Genomic DNA, 27690 nt, shown 5'->3' with positions numbered 1-27690 from the left:
CGAAAGTCTGATACAGAACCTGGGCTGATCTAATTGTGATCTGTTTGGTACAGGACTTGCCTAAGCTGAGTGTTTCTATTTGAAATGTTTTTTAATTGAGCTTTGTAAAGCTGTAGTTAAGAAACAATTCTGTACATCCAGAATGTTTAGGTGTAAAATTAAGCTCGTGTTCAAAGTAGTTAAAAGTAGCTTTGATGTAAAGTACTTTATGTAGACACCACAGTAACTTCACATCCGTAGAACAATTTAAGTAATGTAGCTTCTTTTACACATGCTACAGTTGTGTTAAACAATTGAGAGTAATCCTGTGAGGCCCTTCTGACTTCAGTCTGTTTTATGGCATGAAAGTGTCCTTCAGAGTGTCGGGAAAATAATTTGCTATTTTTTCTAAGGCTTTGAAGGGATGTCTCATGTCTTGAGTCTTTATTACACTAGAGGTCAGTGTATGACGGGAGCTTCTGTGAGGTGGTGTAGAGTTTCTTGCAGAATCCTATTTCATCAAATTTGAAACCAGATTCTAAGAGAAACTGTAGCCTACTACTGTGGAAAAAACTTCACATTAACATGTCTTATGACTTTCTTGGCTAAAGGGCTTTTTTGAGCTTCCTGCTTTTAATTCTCCTTGCTTAAGGAGTATTTGGCACGTATCAATAGCATCACTTTAATGTGGTAAACATGAATATGCGCACACAGTTTTTCCAATGTGCACCTCAAACATTAATCTTGCATTGCAATAACATGACTTTTTGGTTCAGATATGTTTCTATATGCCATGTTATTTATAGGAGTCATCCTTAACTTGTGCACTGTACTAACTAAGGACATGGTGGGAGAATTGCACATACACCTGTTATTACATGTGTAGTTGTCAAGTTCCTGGGCACTGAGCTGGTAACTTTCAGGCGAATTGGCTTCACTTTTGGGTGTTGAGGGAAGTATAGTCAGGCATGATTTATCATGATACTTGTAGTGATTGTCACCTCAGCGGGTCATCTTCAGTTCTCCGGAAAAGTAATTTCTTTGAACATCTGGAATGTACAAAAGCAGATTGTTTCTGAAAACATAATTGAGCAGGGGGACTAGAACAGATGGTCAAACTACAAGAGTGTTATGTGAGGTCAAATGGGAGAGAAATTCACTGAAGGAGAGTCCTGCTGACTGGAGCAGATTACATCACAATTTAAGTAAGATGGTGGAATAGGAAAAAACAACAGCAGGGTGCGTTTGAGCTCTTGAATGTGTTTTCTAAGAGGACTGGCTACAAACAAAAGTGCCTGTATCCTGTTACTCTTGTGTAGGGTTCTTCCAAAATGCCTGGAAAGCAAGAAAAATAAGAACATGGGATGTTAAGAGTTTACAGGCTAGCAAAAATATAGAGGGTAAGTGCAGGCATAGACCAGAATTTTGCTGTTCTAAGTGATTTCCAGTGTTCACCTGGACCAGTGAAAGTCTTTGTGGCCTTTCTTTTTGGTGGGGTTGGAAGTGGGAGGGAACACTGTAAAAGCATAACCAGCAGTCTGAAAATCTCTTTTGCACTTGGTTGCTGCCCAGTATGTTTTGTTACGTGCCTCTGGAGCATTAAGAAGGATGACACCTCAGTTGAGATAGTGTGAAGGAGGTGTTAGACTCTGGTTTAATTGAACTCTGTGTGAGGATTCCTGGCTTCACAGGAAAGTTGTTGCACTCCTCTACCTCTTTCCCAGTTTTTTCCAGGCTGCGCTTTTTTTTATTCTCTGTAAGAAATGAAGATGTACCAAGGCTGTGCAGAATGCGGCCTTATCAAAACATCTCTAAGTTTTGTGGTGTCAGGCTTCATTGGGTTGTTTTTGAAAAGCCTGAGAAGATGATGGCTTTGCAGAACTGATGTGATACAAGTCATAAAGCAACAAACAAAGAGTCCTAAACATTTATTTCCTTTTCCTGTCCTTTTGACATTGGAGGGACACAAGCTTAATTTTTTTTCTTAATTTTTTGGAAGTTGGAAATGGGAAAACAACAGCGTGTGGTTTGCCATATTCTAGGAACTTTAGGCTAGTTTCCTGCCTGAAATACAAAGATAAATGTGGGTAGACTGTAAAAACTGTCTTCGTGAAAATGTGTGAACAGCTGCGTAACATTCGGTAGAAGACTGAATTGCTGCTTTATCTGTTCCCATAGACTCTAAGGTAGTCTATGTTTAGGGGTTTGCTTGTCTTATAAAATCAGAATTTTTCCCAACGTGGGCAAAATTCCTGTCTTATCTATCTTTCTGTCTTTTCAATGAATTATTTTTGTTTTGACCTCTTCACTAGGTGCTGTTATTAGTGTCTGATATGTTCAGCAGCTGTAGTGGAAGCAGAACAGTGACATGACTGGTCTTAACAGTTGTTGCTCTGGTTGCGTAGGACATCATGACTTCATTTTATGCCTCTTTATAGATTAAAAAACAAAGTTTAATAAAGCAGCTGTGAAAGTGAAAGCAGTATATTTGGCACCTAAAATATATATGCAGGTGAGCTGAACCTTACCCTGCAAGAATGAAAAACGTTGGTTTAGATACCAGCTCTACCTCTACAGGAGGGAGACAATAATCTGTTCAGCTGCACAGACTGTTTCATGGAGTCCAGGTCTGCATTGGAGAACTCTTCACTGCTCTGTGGAAAAAAACAACTGTGTTGGTGGTACAGAATAGAGTAACAAGCCCACATTTGTTGATTATTGTGGGTTTTTATGAGTTCAGGGGATTGGCATCCTAAGGACAACGTGGTCCTGGATAATTCAGCTAGTTTAAAACAACCTAACTTGGATATTGCATCAACATGAATCTCCACATGGGCTAAATCACCCTGTGGGAAAGCAATTAGTGTTACAGACAGAGACAGATATGTTTTCTGTTTGCCAAAGAAGAAAATAAAAGCAGTTGTACTTCAAGGTGTGGGGATAAAAAATCAGGCCACGTGGCACATGTTGCCCACAGAGCTGGACCTGATATGTCGATTTCTCTCCACTGGAAGAGGTCTCAAGTCTGTCTCCTGATTGCTGTGGTTCTAGGAAGAGAGCTGGCTCTTCCAGTTGCATCCACTGATGTTTAAAATTAAAGATTTTGAGGGTAATAGTCTTTTGGTAGGTGCTGCTGTTTTGTTGCTGTCTTCAGTGATGCTTGACCTTATTGAAAGGTGTAATCCAGACTACTTTCTGTGAAGTGGTTAAGTGAAAGCTCAGCATTTCTAGAGAAACTGGAGTTCAAGAATGTATATCTCATGTTAAAGGCTCAGATTGTAGTAACTGAAGGGCCAAGTTCCTCAGGGTTCCTATCAAACTTGCAAGACGTCACTTTCCTTGTGAATATAGCTGCAGTCCATCAATAGCTGGGCTTTGAAAAGTGCTGTTGCTTGTGATGATGATCTTGTCTATATCAATGGGCAAGGTAGCAATATACTCTAAACTACTTCATTCCCTGTAGTCAATCAGGTCATCCCCTTTGTGCAACTGCCTGGTAGTTCTGAAGTTGTTTTCATATCCTGGGATGTGCATTTGTGCTTCTTACCCATACTTTTTTGTGTTTATTTCTTTTAGGAGGAGGACTGCCTATTGGATTGTGAGCCACTTGGACATGGTGATGCAGATCTACCTAGAGGGTCAGGCCTGGATGGTTGGGATTTAAGGTGAGCCTGTGCTGAAAAATGGATATAGATGTGAACCATGAACTATGGATTGTTTGGTTTTTTTTTTCTCTTTTCTGGAGTTGTTTGTACCAAATATTCAAAGAAGAATATGTGTGTGCCTCCTAGTACATATGTAGCATTAATAAATGCAGTGGTATAATAGTTAAGATCCTAGAGTTGCCTTTAGGACCTTCAGAAAAGCTGGCTGGTATTTAAATACCTAGGAAGTGCTAATGCTGTTTTAAGAAGAAATTTTATTCAATATGAAAATAACAATGACAATAAGAGTTCCCAAAACTTCATCTCAGTATGCACTGAGAGGCAAGAGACATCTGAGATGGATCTCCTGTTCCAGCCTTTCTATCATTCTCTCTTCCAACTCTTGCATAACAAAATAGCTTCAGCCATTCTAGACTATGGACAATTCCTTAAAATGTAATATTTTAATTAATTACAGATCTGTATTCTACCTTTCATGTTGTCCACTTTTCATTTTGCAGACTTTTGGTAATATATTTGCAGTTAAAATTTGATTCAGTTTTTTTTCAGTTCTTGGTGATGGGAAAGCATTTCTCTAAGCAAACACAAACCAAAACCAAAAGGGACCTTTTTTCATGTGTAAGTTTGTTTAGAAGGTTCTGTCAGTCCCATAAAGGCAGAGCTCCCATAACTTGTGTAGTGTTTGGGATTAATCTTGCTCTTGTAGAATTGTGTGATTTTTGTGAGTGGAGAGATGTGATTTCTTGGACATGATCAGGAAGATCTCACTGGTTTGTATCAGCAAAATAATATATAGACGACCTATCTCTTAACTTCCCTAAAACAGAACTGATGTCTAATTCTGGCCATACTGCCTGGAAGGAGCTGTCATCCTACTATTTCTCTCGCCACATGTAGCCTGTTTTTTTCTCGGAGGTATGGTAGGCTCTATTTCAGTTATTGTTCGAAAATTGAGAACTGTTTTCCTTGCAACTTGCCATAGCTTCTGAAGGTTGAGGGAACACAGTGCAAAGAGTGGAAATTTAAATAAAAGCTTAATTTGCTGGTTTTAACTTTTTATTAATAAAGAAAACCAAACACGTGAGGGACTTGAGACAGTGCTTACTCTTACACATGCTAGAGAGCTTGAAAAGTTGGAAGGGCTTGCAGTAGAAAAGCAAAGCCTGACCTTGATTCCTGAAGATTTGGGTTTGGAGCATGGTCATGGAAAAAATGGATTGAATCTCAACAATTCTGAATTAAAGCTTTTGTATAAAATCTCCTCAAAAAATGTTTACAGCAAGCATATTCACATCACAGTTATTAGCTGTATACTTTCTGTCCAGTGAATAATTTAATGAAGGTGAGCAGAAGTAGCCTGCTCTTGCAAGACTAAAGCATGTCCTGAAAATTATGTAAACAGTCCTGTGAATTTAGGTTTTTAAGGATAATATGTACTTAAATAACTTCTTCCAGCAAAGACTCAAGTAAGTTGAACCTCCAGAAAATTTCTTGCTGAACTTGCTTCTTTGTATATACCATCATAAAATGGTTGCAACCTTCAGAAGATGATGCTGTCAGACCATGTGGATGGATATTCTGTCTGTATTTAAAAAAAAAGAAACAACTAAAATTCATGAGGATTATTTTAGTAGACAATTTAAACAATCAGAGATTGTTAATTCTATGCAATTTACAGACTTAATGTGATTAAGATAAGACATAGCTGGTCTCATAACTAAACCACAGGCTATTTGGATATATAATCTTCAGATGAACATGTTTAAGTTTTTCCACAGCATCTTGAAATATTATGCAGTATTTACTGTGCCCATAACTGGCTTATAATATATATTCAATAAGCAATTACATTGTCTCCAGATTATCGGACCGTAAAACAATAGAAGAAAATTGGTGATTTCTGGAGGTCATGACCTAGCTTTCTACTTTGTTGCTGGAATTGCATCTGGGTAAGACAGTTGACTTCAGAGGCTCGGAAATGTGCGGGGCATGATCAGATGGGTCACATACTCTCTTTTCGTAGGACTCCAGTAGACACAGTTTATGAACAGGTGTTTTGTTTTTTTAATTTACGATGTGTTGGCTTTGCTAGCAGCATACCATTTATCATGTACTACCTGCATTGTGTAACTTTCACAAAAGACAGCAAAGCCAAGGCTTCATGTGCAAGTTCATGTGCTGTCTTGTTGGACACTTTAGCAGCCCTGCTTATATATATGAAGAAACATGCAGTCTTACTTCTATTACAGGTTTATTTTTGATTACAGAAATTTCAGCCAACTCTTGCTGTCTAGCATAGCTTGCAAAACAGAGAATTGTTTCATTTCTGCAATTAGGTTAGAATTGAAACACTGGGGATGTCCAGTTTTTATAAATCCCCTGTCAGTGCAGCAATATCCTTCAGGTTAATGTCACATGTTGAACACCTGTGCTGTGTTCTCTCTAACCTAGCCGGAAGCTTCCTCCTCTCTCTTCTGAGGATAAAGGCAAAAACATTTATTTCCTATTTATTTTCTCAGATGTCAATAAGACTGTTCCCCTATACTATGGTTTCAATTCAGCTACCTTTCTGAGTACTTTGTAAGCTGAATTATTAATGCTTGTACTGTTTTAAAAAATAATGCTATGCACAACCTCACAATCTCTTGCTGACCCAGAAATTAATTTGTTTTGCTGTTTTGAGAGCAATTTGCTTGAACTTTTGCGCTTTACTGCTGCAGAAACATAGTACTAGACTTCTTGCAAAAGCCAAGCTTACAGGGAATGTCATTCTATTAAAAGTGGTCTGCTCTTATACAATGTATGAGAATACTTTTGTTAAAATGTGTTTGGCGTAGTACCTGTTGTGCCTAGTGTTCTCTGGCAATATTACTCATGCTCGGTTTGGCCGAGTGGAGTGTTGGAAGTGTTAGTGTTGGGTTAGCTTGGCATCTTGTGTAAAGAGTGAAGGTCCTCAGTTATGCTTAAAAGTGTACCATCTCTTCACCTTCTACCTTGTTGGTAAGGACTGGTCTTTTGCGATTTTCTTCATACAGATCCTCTCAGGCTTTGGGATTGTAGTACTTAAAGATATACTCAAAACTGATTTTTTGTTTGTTTAGAGCACTGGGAATTTTTAGTAAAGATTGTGCCAGGTGAGGAAGGGTGGGATAGGGACAGGGCAAAAGCATCTTCCTTACTGCTGCATCTCTTACCAAATTGATAATTATTGGTAAGAATGGAAGTTATGCCCAATGTCACTCTCAGAACTAACATGCGCTTGGCCTGGGCTCTTGCCAAATGTCCTTAGCTATTTATTATGGTCAACAAAACATCATCCTGGTTATTTGAGAGGTGTAAACTTTAGATGAAACCACTAATCCGTTCAGTCTGACATCCTTTCTGACACTGAATGCTTCTTTCTGTAGTAAGGCTTTTGATGAGCAGCCTGTCCGCCTGGGTCATTTCTTCCTAATTTCCATTCAGTGAATGATTTCAGGTTTGTTTCTAGGATCTGAATTACTCATGCCTCTTTCCAAAGCTTTTATTGCAGTGTCCTACTGGAAATGTCAGAAATTATCATCTTTAGGAATATTTTGTTTCCCTCAAACTGTAATGTCTCAAGAGTGTTGGTGTGAAGCCATGCAAAGCAAGAGAAGGTCAAGAAATCTGAGAAGTGATGACTCAATTGTATTAGCTTTTGCTAATTTCTTTGAATTGTGGATTCTAACTTCATTAGTGGCTCTATAAACCCTGGTGTTTGAGGCTTGCAACTGATACCTTTTCTGAAAACAGAGGGAGGGAGGAGAGGGAGTACTCGCTTTATTTCAACAACCACAAGCAACACTTCCAAAATACACTTGTGGTTTTATCGCAGAGTTATGAATCTTAGGTTATCTAGTGGTGACTAACATGGTGAGACAGTAGCCTAATATGTCCATGCTTTATTTAGAAAAGGTAGTTCTTATCAGAGACAAGGAACACCAGTGTTTCATTCACTGTGCTTGCTGAATCCCCAAGTATAGATATCAAGTCTGTCAGCAGTTCATGCTGCAAGATACAGAAACTCGCCTTTCAGGATCTGACTGCAAGTTCATAAGGATTTTGCAGTACAGAAAAAAACAGACTGCTCTCCCCCTCCCCCTTCTCTCCTTCCAAATGTACTTTTTAGGCTGTCCTATGGTTTGATCAAAGTTAACGAAGGGTTGTGATATCTTTTGATCAGATAGATTTTTTCACTTACATTATGGTGGATTTTTTTAACACTGTATTATCTCACTGGAGTGGTGGTTCACAAATACATTGTAACAGCTTTCTAAATTCTACAGGCAGAGCCTAGATTTTACCAGTCATTACATTTAGAGAATGCTACAGATTAAGAAAAATATGACTTTTTCCTCACTGTAGAGTTTATCCTGTAGAGTCTGGATGTGTGGCTTCAGTAAGACAGCAGTCTTTTACTGTTCTGCCTATTTAAAAATAAAATGGAAGAGCAAACCCTCTCTCACAAACTAGGAGATCCTCAGTTTTGGGAGTGTATATAGTTTGCATTGAAGATAAGCTGGATTGGAGCGCATAGGCTTTGACACAAAACATGTGGCTTTATTCCCATAGACAGGCAGTGCAGCTGAACTGGGGATTACTGAAGTCTGTGGGACTATCCTCCCTGACTTGCCACCTTCTCATCGATTCAGAGTGTAGTGAATTGTTTGGCCCTGTGGCAATAACACCAACTGTAATATGCGTCTGATAGTGAAAGAACAAACGGTTTGTTCTCCCAGAAAGACAGAAAGTGTGTGTGGTTTTTTTTTGGGGTTTTTTTTTTTTTTTGTTAAGAGAAATAAAAAATCCTCTGTGGGTCATTTTGGGCTCTCACAGAAACTTGAATATGCTAAACGACTGTGATTGCCTAGCTGAGCCAATAGGGATGGCCAGGCACAGGCAACACTTTTATCCCACGAGAGGGAGGAGGGGTGAATGAGCTAGAAGATATAAGCTGAAACAAAGCCATGCTGTCTTTCTGAGTCATTCGCATACACTGGATGGGTAAGGCTTCCTGCTTCCTGGGACACAGAAGTGGGGTCATGATTCTAACAATGGATACTGGTAAGCCACTTTTTATTGAATTTGTCGGTCTCTTTTTTTCTGGGAGCTCTCTCCTTGCCTCCTCCCCAGCTGAAAAGAAGATATCTGTAAACTGGGAAGCTGAACTATTAAATGAATACATGCTTACTCCAGACTTCCCAAGCTGAGTGCACTTTACTGTGTGTTACACTGGTGTTATTTCTTGACTGTTACTTGTTGAAGCACATACCCTCTCTTGCAATGCAAGGTCTTGTTATCAAAAGTGTGTCTGTTAATTTGTACTTCTGTCTTCATTGGGACAGAACTTGTGGTCTGAGAAGTGCATGATGCCTCGCTCTGATAATAGAGTTGATAGTCTCTGGAAGATACCTGCTAGGTCTTACACTAACTCTAAAGAGCTAGTGGTGAACTAATGTATTTATTGGCTGTGGCTTCCTCTGTGTACAGAAATTTTGTACTGGGGAGTAAGAAGGAGAAACTGCTGTATTTCTGTGGTAGTCAGTTCTGCTTTGTGTGTTTATAGCCAAGGAAGTCTATGTGAAAAAAGCACAGACTGGATTTACTTTTTTTTTTTCAAATTAAATGCGAAAGTGAAATCTTTAACATAGTTCCCTGTGTGATAGGCAGAACGAATGCAAACAGCAAGATGTAGAGTTGGTTTCTATAAAAGAAACAAGCAGTCCCATCCCTGCTCCTTGAGAAGGGGGTGTGTTTCCATCTCATAACTTGCATCCTTCAAATTCCACAGTACTAAAAAGACCTCGGATTTTAAATGGTTATGGATAGGGCATAAAGCACCAGTAGTTGTGCTCTGGCAGCATGCTCACGGCTGCTCTTTCTCTTACCAGTTGCAAGCATGCCTGCTGCATTTTTAAGAGCTCTGTTGAACTTTTGTCAGCAGTCGGTTCAGCTACTTTTTTTCTCGCAGTGCAGAAGCATAATGTGACAAATTCTACAAGCCATGTTCAAAGTGATAAACTTATTTGGGCAGATCTTGCAGGTCTGTTTTATCTGCTTGTCACAGGCTCAGTTTATTCCGTGCTAATGAAAAGCTCACTGTCCCCTGTGCATCTGGATTGATACAGTTAGGCATTTGCTAGGGCCTAAAGGGAAAACTCTGTGTCTTCTTCCAACCCTTTGACTTCTTTGAGACTTCCAGAAGGTGACCCAGCTGAGTTCTTCATGCACAATTTGGAGGAGATGGCAAACCACTTCATTTAACCCACCTACACTTAACTGAAGTTGCTTTGTCATCATCTGTGTAGGCAAGAATGAAACCAGTGACTCTTTTTGTGTTCAGTGTATGTTACCTGCTTTGCAAATCAGTTAAAGCACAGGCCATTTAATGGAGATGGTAAAATTTAGTGCAATCTCAGACAGGAATAGAATGACATATGGCTGACAATTTTCCATTACATGGAGGAGGAGGATTTTTTGTATTTTGACCCTCTCATTAGAGTTGTTTCTAGAAGAGCCAAATTTCAGGCCCTTCTTAAATTAGTTTGAATATTGAGAAGTGGCAATCCCCTTCTCTCCCTGCTTGTACAAGAAGGACTGATGCTTAGATGGTAGATGTCATGCCTGGTATTATAGGAGGATGCCCTGGCAATGTTCAGGATTTACGTGCTCGTGGGAGATATGAATCCAGGCTTTGCCCACAAGACACTTCTTCCCCTTTGAAGTACCAGAGTTCCTATGCTGTACTGGAGTAATTTATCTCTTTGTTTTGGAAAGACTGTGGAGAAGTTAATAATATATCGTTTAAAAAAAAATAATCTTTTATTTGCATATACTCATGTACTTGTGTTGTGTGGTTTCTTTGCACTGTGAGGTGAAACAGAAAGATAATGCTGCAGGAATTGCTGTGCTCTAGTAGTCCTAGTGGTAATTTTCAGAGTTACGTTCATAGAACCATAGAATGGTTTGGGGTGGAAGGGACCTTGAAGATCATCTAGTTCGAACCCCCTCTGCCATGGCCAGGGACACCTTCCACTAGACCAGGTTGCTCAAAGCCCCATCTAGCCTGGCCTTGAACACCTCCGGGGAGGGGGCATCCACAACCTCTCTGGGCAACCTGTTCCAGTGTCTCACCACCCTGACAGTAAAGAATTTCTTCCTAAAATCTTATTTAAATCTACCCTCTTTCACTTTAAAACCGTTACCCCTTTTCCTATTCCTACACTCCCTGACAAAGAGTCCCTCCCCATCTTTTCTGTAGGCCCCCTTTTAAGTACTGGAAGGCTGCTGTCAGGTCTCCTTGGAGCCTTCTCTTCTCCAGGCTGAACAACCCCAACTCTCTCAGCCGGTCTTCATAGGAGAGGTGCTCCAGCCCTCTGATCATCTTCACGGCCTTCCTCTTGACCTGCTCCAACAGATCCGTGTCATTCTTATGTTGAGGGCTCCAGAGCTGGATGCAGTACTCCAGGTTGGGTCTTAAGAGAACGGAGCAGAGGGGCAGAATCACCTCCCTTGACCTGCTGGCCACGCTGCTTTTGATGCAGCCCAGGATACGGTTGCCTTTCTGGGCTGCAAGCGCACATTTCTGGGTCATGTTGAGCTTCTCATCAACCAATACCCCCAAGCCGTTCTCCTCAGGGCTGCTCTCAATCCCTTCATCCCCCAGCCTGTATTGGGGGATTGCCCCAGCCTGTATTGGGGGATTGCCCCAGCCTGCATGCAGGATCTTGCACTTGGCTTCAGAAGATTCACATGGGCCTACCTCTCAAGGTCTCTCTGGATGGCATCCCTTCCTTCCGGCGTGTTGACTGCTTGACACAGCTTGGTGTCATCAGCAAACTTGCTGAGGGTGCACTCAATCCCAACACCCATGTTACCAACAAAGATGTTAAATAGTACTGGTCCCAATACCAACTCTTGAGGAACGCCACTCATCACTGGTCTCCACTTGGACATTGAGCCATCGACCGCAACTCTTTGAGTGCTACCGTCCAGCCAATTTCTTATCCGCTGAGTGGTCCATCTATCAAATCCATGCCTCTCCAATTTAGAAACAAGGATGTTGTGAGGGAAAGCGTCAAATGGTTTACACAAGTCCTGGTAGATGATGTCAGTTGCTCTTCCCATATCCACCAATGCTGTAACCCCATCATAGAAGGCCACCAAATTTGTCAGACATGGTTTGCCTTTAGTAAAGCCATGTTGGCTGTCACTGCTCACCTCCTTATTTTCCATGTGCTTTAGTATAGTTTCCAGGAGGATCTGCTCCATGATCTTGCTGGGCACAGAGTTGAGACTGACCAGCCTATAGTTCCCCAGGACTTCCTTTTCTCCCTTTTTAAAAATGGGGGTTATGTTTCCCCTTTTCCATTTGGTGGGAACTTCACTGGACTGCCACAACTTCTCAAATATGATGGATAGTGACTTGGCAACTTCAGCCGCCAGTTCCCTCAGGACCCGCAGACGTATCTCATCAGGTCCAATGGATTTCTGTACCTTCAGGTTCCGCAGATGGTCTCAAACCTGATCTTCTCCTACAGGGGGCAGTGCCTCATTCTCCCAGTTCCTGCCTTTGCCTTGTGCGACTTGGGCAGTGTGGCTAGAGTACTTGCTATTGAAGACTGAGGCAAAAAAGTCATTGTGTACCTCAGCCTTCTCCATATCCCAGGTAACCAGGTCTCCTGTTTCCTTCTGGAGAGGGCCCATGTTTTCCTTAGTCTTCCTTCTATCACAGATATACCTGTAGAAGCTTTTCTTGTTGCTCTTGATGTCCCTGGCCAGATTTAATTCTTTCTGGCCTTTAGCTTTCCTAACCTGATCCCTGGCTACTCAGACAATTTCTCTGTATTCCTCCCACTCTACCTGTCTTTGCTTCCATCCTCTGTAGACTTCCTTTTTCTGTTTGAGTTTGTCCAGGAGCTCCTTGCTCATCCATGCAGACCTCCTGGTGTTTTTTTCTGACTTCCTCTTTGTTGGGATGCATCGCTCCTGAGATTGGAGGAGGTGGTCCTTGAATATTAACCAGCTTTCTTGGGCCCCTCTTCCCTGCAGGGCTTTATCCCTTGGTACTCTGTTGACTTGTATGGTTTGTAAACATATATTTTGGAAGCTCCCAGTTCCTTAAGAAGTCTTAAATTATAGTTCTCAGCTTCTTTGTGGGAAAGTGATTCTAACTACCTGAAAGGAAACATTGTAATACAAGGATTTATAACAGTGAGTTCTACTACTTCTCAAGTCTATTTAAGTTACAGAAAAAATATGCACGCAACTCAGTACATTATGCCTTAATCTGGGACACAGAGTTTATCTGCTTGGTTTTGCTCATCTTTTAAAGCTGAGCTTGCTGGTCTTGCAACTGTTTGCTTATTTCAAATTGTATGTTTGCATTACAAGTCAGGGCTGATAATTTTTTTTTTTTTAATGGGCTTCAAATTCTTAAGCTGTTTTTTAACAGAACAAAACTTCTGTCCCTTAAGATAATTCTAAGAATACTTGTCCACTTGCTTCAATTTTTATTAAATGCATTTTGTTCTGCTGCATTTTTTTTCAGCTTTTAATTTCTCAGGAGGAGAATTAAAAAAGTTTTAGATGGGAGGAGTAAAAGGGAGAGCTGCAAGATAGAGTTGACAGTATAATTGGATTTGAAGCAGCTACAGCTGGAACTGTTGCAACAGCTGATTTGATCCTTCTGAGTTTCAAGAGCTATTTATGGTAGATTAGCTGTATCAAAGCTCTACTGTTCCAACCATAAAAGGTTGGTCCTATGTGAAGTTGCCACACTGCATTTGGCTTAGTCCTCCGAGGTTGGAGAGCCTATAGCTTTTTATGTGGATAAATCCAGTGATGGATGGAAATACTAAAGGCAAATCAAGGAATAACATTGTTGAGGACTTCAGATGGCAACGAACTCTTAAAAGGAGATTTTCACTAATAAATTTTTTGCACTAATGTTTGGAATCAGCACTTGGATATAGCTCCTGCATATTTACTGCATTTGGTGAACGCATGCTTTTAGGAAAGCACTGTTCTAAATTTATCTGACTTATCTGAATCATCTTGACTGCACATGTACTTGCCAGCCTTGCATGTTGATATTTGGTAACTTTTGTGAAGTCGTTTTTCTTAGCGGATGAATGTTAGGTCCTTTGAAAAGGGATCTTAGCTGAAGTGAGAAACTTCTCTAAAACAAGAATTATGAAATTCCTGGCTAACGAGAGCTTCAGGCATTATCAGTAACTATTTGGAGAAGACTTTGACCCCTTCTGCTGCATTTGTACCTTCTTTCTTTCCTCCCTTGCGTAAAGGCAGACAAGTGGATTTTTTACAGGATTCTGAAGTAAGTAGCACCTCATTTGGAGAGCTTGCACGGAGTCGCTTGAGCCAGTTGTTTCAGAATATTTGTGGCTTTGTCAGGTTGAAATGTGAGTGGGTTTATTCCAGCCTGTGCATGCCAGTCATTCAGCCTTCCTTAAGGCATTTTGTGTTTTTATTCTCGTGGTTTTGCTTAGAGGATGAGTTCATTCTGCTATGAATGGAAAATCCTGTCCCTGGTTGGTTTGTGTATGAGGTCTCTTTCTTTTCTTTTTCTGTTCTAATGTATTAACCTTAGCCACAGTTCTACAAGCAGCTATAAGAACACTTCTATAAAACCAAAAATTTTCAGTAGTAATTTTCTCTTGTGTTTAAGAAGTTCTGTAAACACATGTGAATACTGTTGCATTGGATAACAGTTGTATTTTGAGACCTGGAGTGTTCTGAAGAAAGCTTCCTCCAACTTTCCATTGTCTTATTTTTAAACGTTACCAGGACACAACATGTGAAAGTTACTGGCACTGTTTTGCTTTCCCCTCCTGTAGCAGTATCAGCTGTTAAACTGGGGGAGCATAAGAGGCAGGGGAGTGGGAAGAGGAGGTCCCTTGCTTCAGTGATGTTCCAGGTGTTCTATTTTAATTTCCAGAAACACAAGAATTATGTCCTTGCCAAGGAAATAAATTTTCGGATTTTAAGTTTCCCTTTCATAAACTAACAATTTAAGTCCATCTTCCATTTTCTTTGGATTACAAATCTATTTCTCTGTCAAATTGATCTAGAATTTTTATTCTGAATTATATAAACCTGTGTTTTAGCCTAGAGAAGACCAGAAGACAGAAGATGTCTAGAGAGTTACAATTTTAAAAGTACTTTATCAGTTTAGGAATAGAAATATTTTATTGGAATAAAAAACCCCGTATGTTTAGTCTTTCTCACACAGACCATGTTAGATATACATTTAAATACTCAACTCTATCTGCATATTTTGTAGGAGATTGAATCCTTCTACCTGCAGAGGCAATGTTAGGAAGAAACTGCCCCATCGATATCCTCCTTAGATAGCCTGTTAATTTTTGTCTTGGATTAACAGATGTGTACTTCAGTTTGACACCTGACTTTAAAATGTTTTTACATTGCTTCCAGTAAAATTAATGTTTTTAATAGGCATCTTTTTTTATATGATCTGATTGTTTTTTTCTTTGCTACTTGCATTTTAAAAAGCAGGTCAACATAAATTGCTCCACCATGTTAGCATGCCTGTGTTGTGCTCCTATAAACCTGTCAGAAGATGTCAATGCATTAAAACAGACCACAAAGACATCACATATGGAAGTTAGGTACCTCAGAGTCTGCACAAGAGCAGGAAGACAGTTAGAGCTCTTAACTTGAGTTTCAGGCTCAAACGCACAAAGGGTGTAATGCAGGAAACGATTGATGAGAAGTAACAGTATCAGCTCTTCTATGTGCAGCAGATGCTTGAACTTGTTGGAACGGGTAAACTTCCCTCCCTGCTATCTCTGGGGTATTATTCAATTTAAGTGTTAATTCTACCTCTTCCAATGATGTTTTTCTTCATTGCATTGCTAAATTATATTCTTGGCAAAAACTTCCAGTGGGAAGGAGGATTTCAGATTTCTAGGAACTTTATTCAGAAAGACTGTAGCTTTGTACTTGGCATTTCTTTGCTAAATTCCTAATATTTGATAGTTTATATGGGATAAAGGTAGTGAGGACAGGCCATTTTTACTTTTTACATGGAAAAGAGAGATTACACTGTATCTGTACAGGGAACTCCCCAAAACTGTCTCGTTGAGGAAAAGTGAAATGGCAGTACACATTTCTTCTTCACAGCGAGTCAAGGTAAACTTGGAGATGGGGAATTGAACCATTTATGACCCAGACAGGTTGGAGGAGTCTTTTGCCAGTTTTCTGTGTGGAAAGGGTACATGCATTATCCTGCATACATTGTAACACATGATGAGCTGATTTGTGTTGATGAAGTGGTATGAAAGCTGTTTATAGTCTCAGTACATTAGTTTATGCAAAACATTATTAAGAACGCGTAGAGTTTGTGGGATTGGGTTTTTTTTTAAATTCAACATTGTCATTTTCCTTGCTTAGAACATGTTCACAAGACCTGCTCTTGTCTATGAAACCTTTCATATAATGAACATAGGGAAAAACTGCACAAGCTTATTCAGTTTAAATTATCATTGTTGAAGTTCACGTTTGTTCCCCAATGTGTTGGCTGTTGTGCACGGCTATTCCCCTATAATTTTAAAGAAGCAAAAGGTCTGGAATAGTTTGCAGTAACAGGGTGCCTGAGATTATTCACTTTGCAGAGACATCATGGTTTGCAGTGTTTCTTGCTGAATGCATAGGCTTCTGTTTCTCCAGAGAAGCCTCCATTTGGCATAATGGAGGGAATAGTGTACTCTCAAAGGAAGCAGGGGGCAAAATGCTCTCCTCTAATTAATTCACTGGTTTTGCTACTTTCCCAGCTGGGCTTAGTTTAGACTTAACAGGCACATTGGAAGGTCATGATTTTTAATGAGCAAAACATGTCCTAGTTGGAATCTGCCTTAAGCAGATAAGAATGCATTGGGTAACTGGTGATAAAAATGCTTCTGATGTCACTTACTCATGTGGTGGTGTGTTGAAGGGAGCCTTTCAGTAGACAGGGTAGAGCAATTATGCATTAAGTCTTTGCTGATTTATTTGGATTTAGTTGATGGGATGGTCTCTTTTTGCTCTGATGATGCCAGCTTTAAGAGTTAAAATAATAATAATAATAATAATAATAATAATAATAATAATAATAATAAAAACATAATCTGCAAAGTAAGACTTCAAAGCCCCAGATTGAAATAATTCAGTTTTCTGGGGTTGTCTCTCTTCAGATGTACAAAAAACCACATTATGATGAACTTGGACATGAAGCATCATGTATCGCAATAATTAAAGCCAGGTACGTTTCTAAAACAACTTAAGGCTCCATCAGACCATTACACAGGAAGTGTGTAATTTCCTGACAGAACTAAACTGTTTGATGCTGAAAGCTGCCATGCTGTTACTAGTGGTCTGTTACAAAGGAACTGGATTCAGGTGTTGGCCGAGAGAGTGCATGCCAAAGTACTGTAAGAAGTTAATAATACTTCCATGGAGTTAATGATTGCCAAATGTGCTCCTCCTCATGGCTTGTACCTGTAAAACTCTTGGCAGTGAGTAAAGATCTGCAGGATTTCATTCTCGTTCCATCATATCAGTTTTAGATTTAGACAAAATTACTGTCTATTCTCCAAAATAAAACAAAGCTAGTACTGTCTCCTATTAGCTCGCTGCAGCAGGAGGGAGGAGTGTAGATTAATGTTTCAAAACAGTTGCACCAAATGATCTAGGGAATATGCAAGTCATATGTGCTTCACATGTGACTTTTTCAATCTTGCCCTTTCTGACAAGAAGCCCAGTTAAGCCTTAGAGACAGCTAGAATAACTCTTAGAAAATAATTGCCCCAACTGTTTATTTAGAGTGAAAACCAGACAGTTTTTCAATGTTGTTTTCCATTAAGTGCCAACTGGCCCCAAAAACAAGGTGAGACCCTACTGGAAGCAATGTTTCAGGCAGCTGTTGGCACTCCAATGGTGACTAGGGGTTGGTAATGCTAACCCTATAGCCACAAGTTAGCTCTGGGACTTGAAAGACCTGGGTTTACTTTGGTGACAGTCATCATAAAACTTGCCTGCCTTCCATTTCCAGTAAAAAAAACTTGCCTGATTTGTTAACACAGGCAACTGGAGCTGAACAACTGAGGCAGTTGTTGCTCCAGCAGCATCACATTTCACTTTTTCTTCCTCTTCATTGTGAAGACAAGTAGCTAATTTTTGCAGTGAGTAAAGCTAACCTTGAATGATATATTTCTTATTGTAGTTAAACCATCCAGAGCATATAACTCACTTGAAAGAAACAGACTCAAGGATTCAATGTTGGTAATTGTAAGCAACATGATAAACTCCTGAAGTTGAGGGAAATGAAGCTTAATGCATGCCTTAAAAAGCCTAACTAGAGTTAGTTTATACTAAAACTACTTCAAACAAAAACATATGCCAATTCCCTGAGTTGCACTCAGTGAAACCTGTGTGAATTGTACAAGCTGACTTTAAAAACACAGCTCAAACCCCATCCTTTCATTCTGATCCGATAGTAAGGGTTGTCTATGGAAGCAAGGTATCTTTACGTTTATAGCTGGGGGTTGTGTTTCACAATGGGAAACTTAATTTTGTAACTGTAAAATGAACTCAAGTCTTTAAAGGCTGCATTACAGTTATAGGTTTAAATACCAAATTCTCACATTGAGGTTTCTCATGTTTTCTTACTTCCATTTCTTATTAAATTATCAGTGGGGAAACAGTAGGAAAAAACCCTATACCTTATAAAATAGCATGGAATACGTTTTGGTCATAGAGCTATTACATACTGAAATACTCCAATTATCAGTATAGATATCTAAAGGCATGCTACAAATGTAATTGTGGCAGACGCAATTTCAACATTGTCAAAATGCATTTTTCAGTTTATACGTGCAAATATTGGAGCTACGGATGTTTAAACAATTACTTTGTTAATATTTGGGGTGGGGTGAGTCCTGCCACTCAGCCATTTAAAACTTAACTGAGCAGTTAACACAAAAATGTTCCCGTACCTCTGCAAAAAATCAAGAACATTCCACTTTCATTCAACCTTAACCAACTGTACTGAGAATGAACAAAAACCATGAGAAGTTTTTTTGTGGTCAGTTCTGCTTAGATAGCAATAATCTAGAATTGTGCTTCACCTGGTTACAGTTACTTTGTACCCAAAACACTAGTGAATCAGAACACTTCTGGAAGAAATGTATTCTGCTTGCAAAAATTGTTTGCATTTGGTGTGTGGACATCTTTGACATTTTTTTCCCTGTAAAAGTTTCTAGAAAGGATAAAAGTCTTTTGGCTTATTCAGAGCATGAAAGACTAACTGAACTAACCATTGGCCTGTAGGAATCTACACCAATTCTTCATCTAGCTACTGATTGTCATGTGTATTTGAAGAGTGACCTGTTCAGCCAGAGATCTCCCAGAGATGGAAATGGGATATTTAAGCTGTAGAAAACTTGGTTAGGTTAGCTCTTTGAAAGAGTAGCAAAGAATGGGTTGTCTTGAAGTATCTCAGAGCTCAAAAGATGAGATTTGATGTTCACATGTAGCATATTGTGCCAGGTAAGAGAAATAAGTGTTCAGCTCAGAGGACCTCTGGTAACTTAAGAGTTGTGAAGGTAAAAAAGGTCCCATACCAGCAAATGGTTGGCATTGCTCTTTCTGACCAGAGGCTGGAAGCCTTTGCTGATCAGTCATTAGATGAAGTCACGACCCTTTATGTGTAAGGGTTCTGTTTAGGTGGGCACAGGAAAAATGATCTATCCTGGCACTTACTCAGAGCCATGAAGGCTTAGTTTTTCCAGTGTTAATCATATTTCTGGCTATTTGGATTATGTATATTTGCTGGCTGTAATGATTCGTAATGGTTGAGTCAAAGGAGAAAACATAGCATCAACACACTTCAGTCCAACATTTTGTTCTTTGAGCTAGTAACGTATGTCAGATGTATTAACTAGGAGGATTTATAGCAATTACTAATTGCAGAAAAACATACCGTCATTAATAAGACTTTGTGTTCTTCATAGCTGTCCTGGTTTAAACAAGGAAGGTCAAGATCACCCTTGCTGTTTACTTGCTTGTAGGCCGGTGTTTAGGGCTGTCTTGGTGTGGGTTCAGGTTTCAGGCTGGTGAGTTTCAAATTCAGGTCTCCCCATTTCTTTTGGAAATACCTAGGCAATTCAGACACCATTTGATAAAGCCAGTCACATTCTTTCCTACTACTGTCAGGAATCATGGTTATTGTCCACCTATGTTAGACACGCGAACACACCTGCTGCATCATGTTTCTGAAAATATTTAAGACTAGGGATACCAAGTTCTGACTGCTTTAGGCAGCTGATGGTTTGGATTGGCAGATGGGAATAGTGGAAGTGGTAACCTCACTTTAAAATACTGGTTTAGTAATCCCTCTCATTCATTGTTCCATTCCCAGTTTCCTCCTGAACCACTCTCTCCCTCTGTGTCAGCTGGCTGGATGGCCACACAGATCGGCGAATTGCTCTGTCTGAGAACTTTTTTCCCCTTCCTCTCTAGCCCCGTGGGTTCCCCAGTCCCATTATATACTTGCCTCTGTGCCATGCTTCTGAAAGACCATCGTGGCGCCTTAAGCCTTAAGAAGAACAGTCTTCTACTTGAAATTAGTTAGTTCTGCACCTTTCATTTGAGATGTAAGTAAACTTTTGTCTTGAATTACGAAGGCTTATATACTGCCTGTGCTGGGTTGTTTGGACCTAAGTAAAAACATGTATAAGTAAAAATAGAGCATAATTTTGAAGTGCAGGTATGGCAGGCTTATGTTTGATATCACAGGAACTTTACAGCTTGATTGAAGCCAGCGCAGAAGTAGCTAGTTTATAGTGAAACATTAAATGGATGAGTATTTCTGAATTAAACCTAGGGCCAGTAATTGAGTAGACTTTTGAGTGACTTGCAATTGCCTGTGATGATGCGAGACTGAATGCAGACAATGAAATGTCATGACAACACCACTCTGTGGAAGTAATTGTCAGGGGAAAAAAGTGACTCCACACACATTCCTCTTAGCAAACACTTTAGATAAATCAAGAACTATAAGAACTATTAGGCTTAGTCGCCCTGGCTTGTCTTCCTGTTGTCGCAAGCCACCTTCTGCAGCAGGCGACTTACTCCCTATGCAAGACTTTGGAGGGACAGAGAGAGAGGAGTGAAAGCTGGAGTTGAGAGAAACTGAGGATTAGGGACCAGGCTTTGAGACTGAAACCTAGAGCTGGTTTCAAGGAGAACCAAGGGAAGTGCTTAGAGAAGAAGAGCTCTCTCATGCTTTTGTTTTTACTGTCTTGATTGGATAAATGGGCTAGTTTAAACAGGATCTTCGGGTCACCTCTCTACTGGGAACAGACAGGGTTTATATACCGGGGTAATAGTATAAAATTTAATCTGAGTATTGCATCATGGGATTACACCCTAGGAGGTGTAAATGACTAGTTCTCAACATGACTTCACTTACATGTCGTGTACCCTGACAATGCCTCGTTTGGTACCTCAGAATATTTTATTCCTTATTAGTATCTTTGATTCAGCAGCTGTGAAATGCAACCTGCTGATCAACTGCAGAATGTAACAAATGGTTTGAGTTTAAATCAACTCTGGATTGATTAACACTAATGTATTGCATGTGACAGACAGTTGAATTACCAAGTAGTTTTCTGGTGTTTGCATTGCTTCCATGAATCTGTATTTTTGTTCCCCCTGTTAGCAGGGGAGCAAAATTTAAGAGCCATTGCATGTTCCAAGACTGGTAGGCTAAAACCTAACCATGAAAGTCAATGCAGCTGAGATGCATCCTTCTGCCTGCAAAGGGATGCTTTACTGCAGCTCCTGCTGGGCAGACGCGTGTGAATCCCTGTGACACAGAGGAGTAATTTTGTCAATTCGCTGGGGGTTAAGTGTATTCAGTAAAGTACAGTAAAAAAACAATGTAGTTGGTGGTATTGTTCTCATGGCCATCAAGCTGCACTCGCTGTGGGTGGTCTAGCAAGGCAGACAAGCTGTAAATGTTTGGAAATATTTACCTAATTCAGGACCCTGACCCTGGCCAACATGGCTGTATATCCAACGAGAGTATCAGGTGCCAAAAAAAAGTGTGTGTGTTTTGCAGGGCAGACTTGGTTTGGGGTTTTTTCCCCTCCTTTTGGAGCTCTCAGAAAAGCAAAAATTGAGCATTTAGCTCAGACATTCTTGAAGTATTTCAACCTTCTGTTGTATTTAAAAATAATAATAATAACAAAAAACCCATTCTGCTTCTAAAGGAGATCTCTTGTAAGTGAAAGGTCCCCCTTCCCCCTCCATCACAAAAGCATCTGTCCCTGTTAGGGAAAACAGGCAACTTGTGACTTTGACAATAGTTCTTTGTGTTCTGAAGATGTAGCATAAATTATTCCCTCCCCAAAGAAGGCTGGGAAAGAAAAAACAAGACCAAATAGCCTGGTTTCTCTACAGAAGCAAACCAGAAATACTGTAATTCAACCACAGTGATGCTGTGCTTACTGTACCCTGACCAGTGTCCAGGACTGCCTGTAGTACGAAGCTTTTCACCAGGTTTTAGTAAGAATTTACAGTTCTATTCCCAAACACCAGTCTCTGGCCAGAGCTGTGGCCTGGGAGCGAGAAGAAGCATCAAGTGAAAAATTGCAAGTGATGATGTTCTGCAAAGCCATTTTATTTATGGTACTTCATACTTTCTGGACTGGCCAACAGGCCATTGTATCAGTCACAATTTTAGCCTTTCCCTTTTTAAAACAGGATCATGATTCCATCCTTCAGGACTTCTGACCTTTCTTCTTCACTGTCTGAGTTGCTGGTCTCTATTTTCCCCTCCCTTTCCCTTCAAGGATTATACCCTTTTTTATTATGTAAGTTATTCTTTATCTGTATTTCTCTGCCCTTTACTCCTGCTAACTTTGAGTAGTCTACAGGTTCCATTTGGAGACACCTTTAAATACTGCATTTGCCAACTGAAGGATCTATTTAAATTCATTTTGTTAGGAAATCACAAAAGTAGTTCTGAGCTTTCTTGAGCTGCCTCTCTGGTGACAAGAGAAGCATAGCCAAGGAATAGATAAGAGAAATGACAAATACTATTTGGCTTTCTAGTTTTGCTTTCCAGTTTGCATGAATATTAGGAGGAAGCTTCTAAATGATCGACTAAAAATGCACCTGGCTTAATACATTTAATGTAGTCTTAAATTTCACATGCCTTACAAACTGTTTTGTAAACATTTGTTGCCCAATCTGCACTATGAACTTTTATTGAGCTTTCCTTTCAGAACTGGAGATGCTTTACATCTGTTGATGTACATATCTGTGAAATACAGTAATGTCCAAGCCAGTTGTTTAAAACTGCAGCATTGTCACAGTTCTGAAAAAAATAAACAACTGTTAAACAAATTATGCATTCTGGTACAGAACTGTTAATGCCTCTTGGTAATAGAATAATGTGTCACAAACTTTATTTAGCTGTTTCAGTGTGCCAGTTTCATCTGACTTGCAGCACTTGCTGAAGCAAGCTGACTGTGTGAAATAGTTGTACACAACTTGTAAACCCTTTGTGGTTTGGGCGACTGTTCTCTCACATTGGAGCAGCCTTTAAAGGGATGGTTGTCATGTGCATGGCTTGTAGGAGGAGAGAGCCTGGAGGAGATACGGGAGAAACAGGTTTTATAGCCTGGAACCAACGAGGCCTGTGATGTTCATGTCCAGCAGACAGATTAATAGGCATCCTTAGCAGTAGCCCTCAGATGTCTGCTGTGTCTGTTAATCTCTATGAAATGATGTAGCTGCTTGGACCAACTGCAGGCTTGATGCACACTTTCTGACAGCATAAAATCGGCTTGTATAAATATGCTAAGGAAGCGGCAGGAACAATGAAACCTATTTGAGAACTGACATGCCATTGGGTTTTCATAAATCCCTTCAAGTGTAATGCTGGCAAATGAATATTCATAAAGTGGGCTATTAAAATTTTAAGAGAACCTTGAGGGGGTGATGATGTCAGACTCCAGAGTTAATTATAGAGATGGTAAAATTCTTGGCTAACTAGGCTGAACATGCTCTTACAATAGTTTTTTCACAATACAACAATCAGAGGGAGCCACAGCATTGGATGTAGGTTCTGAATCTCTTAATATATTCCCTGAACTGAAAGTCTACCAGTGTAGAGAAGAGGAAGTTTTTACATCCAGCTAACTGGGAAATAAATCAGCTTCAAGTAGCTGAGTTGCTGATCATTTCTTTTGTGCTTATTTTTGTTACAGAATTGGTCACAATTTCTGGCTTGCCTGCCATAAAGTACCCTGCTGGGCTGGGAAGCATGTGATGGCTTTCTTGAAAATTGCCTGTTGTTAAATGCAATCTGTAGCATTCGCTAGGCTTATTATGGGGGATACTAATACTACAGTAACATTACTTATTCAAGGTAGTGATCAGTTTTAAGGATTGTTGCTTTTTTTTAGAGGCTTCCTCTCAAGAGAGTTATGAAAAGTGTCTGATTTCTGTTTTGTAGGACAGCAGTACTTTATAATGCTTTCAGAATTGCTGAGGGGTTGGAGAGAGCTACAGAGGTCACAGTTCTAGTCCCATTTGGCAGAAATGAATTGAAAAATCTCTAACTTTTGTTGGTGGTCAGTATACTCTTATTTTTCCTATTGCATGTTTTCCACAGTATTGATCGAAACTTTAGAACAAATGCCAAAGCAAATCCCTTATATATGTACTACTAGTGGTACGATAGGCAAAAATATTGAACAGGATCCTAGCTAACCTGGAATCAGGGTAGTTAAAGTCCTAAATTTTAGGACCTTACAGAAATTAATGTTACTGTTCCACTTCAAATAAAACATACTTCTTTTCTTAAATAGAAAGGGTGAAAAGAAAGAACAAGTTACTGTGTTTCTTGAATCAAGATCTGTAACACAGAACCCTTTTAACAGCACAACCTGTAGGAGAAAGAGGAATAAAATAAAACTTGGAATTTTTTTTAGGTGTGGTGTAGAGTTAAAATCTAAACCAAACCAAACTAGTAATTTGTTTTGGTCAAGAAACTGGAACAGCTGATCACCCCCTTTCTTTTGCCAGAGCAAGGAACAGTAAGCACTATAAACATAGAATCATAGAATATTTTGGGTTGGAAGGGATCTTTAAAGGTCATGTAGTCCAACCTCCCCTGCAATGAGCAGGGACATCTTTGACTAGATCAGGTTGCTCAGAGCCCCGTCCAAGCTGACCTTGAATGGTTCCAGGGATGGGGCATCTACCACCTTTCTGGGCAACCTATTCCAGTGTTTAATCACTCAGCGTGAAAAGTTTCTTCCTTATATCTAGTCTAAATCTTCCATCTTGGAGTTTAAAGCCATTACCCCTTGTCCTATCATAACAGGCCCTGCTAAAATGTTTGTCCCCGTCTTTCTTGTAAGCCCCCTTTAAGTCCTGAAAGGCCACAATAAGGTCTCCCTGGAGCCTTCTCTTCTCCAGCCTGAACAATCCCCTCTTATAGATGACAACATAGATGAAGCAGTTCTTAAATCCCAGAAAAAAAACTGAAAACAACTGCCAATCTCAAACCATGCTAAATAGGATTCTGGAGGTTTGGGAGGATTTAGAAAATTGTTCCCACTTGTTTTAAAGTTGAAATCTTTCTTCTTAAGACGAAACTCTTCAGCAGTCTGTAAATCTAACAGAGATGCTGCATGGCCATAAAAATGCAAAAAGTCCTAAATTTTGAAATATAATTCATCAGAAATAATGCTCCCAAGAGCTCTCATCAGCTGGGAGAGTGCAACAGGAAATCGCTAATGTCTAGTGATATGTGCTGCAATTTTGAGAGAAGGAAAATTAATAACCTCAGCTTTCATCAGCCCTTGTTGTAAAGTAACTAAAGAGGCAGTGTCTGCTTTTGGGTGTAAAACACAGGCTGCCTTAGGAGTCCTCTGAGAGGAAAACATTTATCACTTACCTAACCTTGCAGTTTGTGTGAACTAGTAACCATGAATACTTCTACACTTGTTGCTCGATCTTGAGTCTTTTTACTACAAAGGGACTTGTATCACAGAAACTCTTTCCCCCACCCACCTCTTCCTGCTTTAAGCTTACCAAAGATGCTTTAACTGTGTGGTCTCTCTGCATGAGATCAAGCAGGAGAAATAGAAATACACGTTTGCAAGATGTGTTTCATGATGGAAAACAAAGTTCAAGACTGTTCTGGGTGGGAGCCTTTTGAATGTAACTTGCAGCCAGGCAAAGCTGTGTTGATTGCATCTGTGCAGGAGACAGCAAAGCTTTTCCGTAGCAAATTAAGTTTTTTAGTAGGTATTTCCCCTTCTTTCTCCCATTGTTCAGACTTCTAGATGAGGAATCTGCAGATGCAGACCACGCCTGGCTCAAGAGATTCTTTGGGTACCCTCCCAAGGTGAGCAGTATCCACAGGCCTAAGGACTGATATAATTAAATCAACCATCCATCAAAGGATGGATGCAAATGGGTTCTGTCATCGAAGCCAGATGTTTCTGTGAACGCTGTGGTCTAGAAAGGTTTGCAGTGAGAGACTGGCTTGGTCGTGGTCCACCCAGCACCAGTGCTAGGCATCTGCAATGAAGTGGACATTTTTTCCTCAGCTTAACAGCACTGAGCCAGTGCTCCAGGAGGAGCATAGGGGATAATCCAAGCTGAAGGTTGTGCAGAATGTGAGCTTTAATTTCTGGAACAAAATTTTTCTGAGGAAGATGAAAGTACCTTTAAATAGATACCTCCTCTTTCTGTTTTACTTTAATGCTTTTTTTATATGGTTCCTTTATCTGACCTTGGCAATATCTGAGAGGAAGAAGATGGGGAAGAAAACCTGAATGGAACTTGATTGAGCCTCTTTTTCCAAAAGAAAAAAAAAAAATGCTGAAGATGTGGTAACTTCCAGAGCATTTGTTTAGTGTGAGAGAAAGCAGAGTAGAGAAAGGAAATGCAAGCAGATCCTGATGTTGCACTTGAGGTCAGGTTATAACTTCAAATTCTTGCGGTCTCCTCTTCTAACTTGGTCTTCTCTGCCACTGATGTTCCTGAGACACCTGGGAGATAGGAGTATCAGGAAGATGGCTGGCCTCAAGTTTTGGTTCTGTTTATTTTTGTCAAAGTGGGCTGGGCAGTGGCTGTGTAAAAATAGTCTCTTCTCCCTGTCTGTGGGAAGAAGGGGGATGTGATCTCAAGGAGCCATCTTGCAGGTATTGCAGTGAACAGACAAGCACTGAGGCCAATGTGTGAGCTGAATCTTACTCCTGCGTTTTAGTACATTGATGGTGCCCAATTTGAAGTTTTATGTCCAGTCCTTTGTCAGCACTTCAGTTAGCTCACTGTCCCCTCTCATTCATAACCTGTGCTGCCTGTGCATTTCGTATGACTGTGCTCTCTTATCTGGGGCCAGTCCTTGCTCTCAAGAGCAAATACACTGCAATCCTGAAGATAGCACTGTGATACAGGCAGTGAGAGTCCCAAAGAGTACAGTTGTGTGAGCTTCAAGCTGTGCAGGATTTATATGGAGCTCTGGTTTCTGCCTAAAAGCAGATACTAGAATGCTCTTTACTTTAATGATTAATAAGCAATTACAAAGCATTTTTGTTTGTTTGTTTGCTTGCTTTTTCAAACCGTAAGCTCCACATTTGTTTGTTTGTACAGGGACAGTTAGAGGAGCATATGGCTGTATTGATTGTGCAGAGCTGCCACTCATTTTGCCAAGTTGCTGTTAGCTTGCATATGGCCAGGCAGCATTTATGAAAAAGCCCTCCCCTGCCGGCTCCTGCATTGTTTCCAAATAAAGGCATGTCTGAAAGGGGAGTTAAGCCTCCAACTGCCGGACCTTAAAAAAAAAAGGACCTTTTACCCATAGATTGAAAAGAGGCAATTTATCTGCAACAAACTGTTCCTTATGCATCCCCCCCTTCCCTTTCTCAAATTAAGTGAAAAAGTTGCTTTTAAATTTGAATCATGCAAACTGGTTATTTTA

At 40.0% G+C, this 27690-nt stretch overlaps 1 protein-coding gene across 3 annotated transcripts in view; it reads left to right on the top strand.

Moving 5' to 3' along the window:
• The window catches only part of SVIL (supervillin), a 146965-nt gene that overhangs the window by 27578 nt on the left and 91697 nt on the right, over positions 1-27690 (top strand). For 2 of the 3 annotated variants that reach the window (XM_082498924.1, XM_082498923.1), the window contains exon 1: positions 13980-14001. The gene's annotated coding sequence lies outside the window, so the exon portion shown is untranslated. Of the gene's footprint in view, positions 1-3555; positions 3645-13979; positions 14002-27690 lie in introns of those variants that run through there. The other variant, XM_082498916.1, reaches the window with a different exon arrangement.

The sequence above is a fragment of the Vanellus vanellus genome (genome assembly GCF_965231255.1).
Source record: "Vanellus vanellus genome assembly, chromosome: 2".
NCBI lineage: Eukaryota > Metazoa > Chordata > Aves > Charadriiformes > Charadriidae > Vanellus > Vanellus vanellus.
This window is presented reverse-complemented; position numbering and strand designations above follow the sequence as displayed.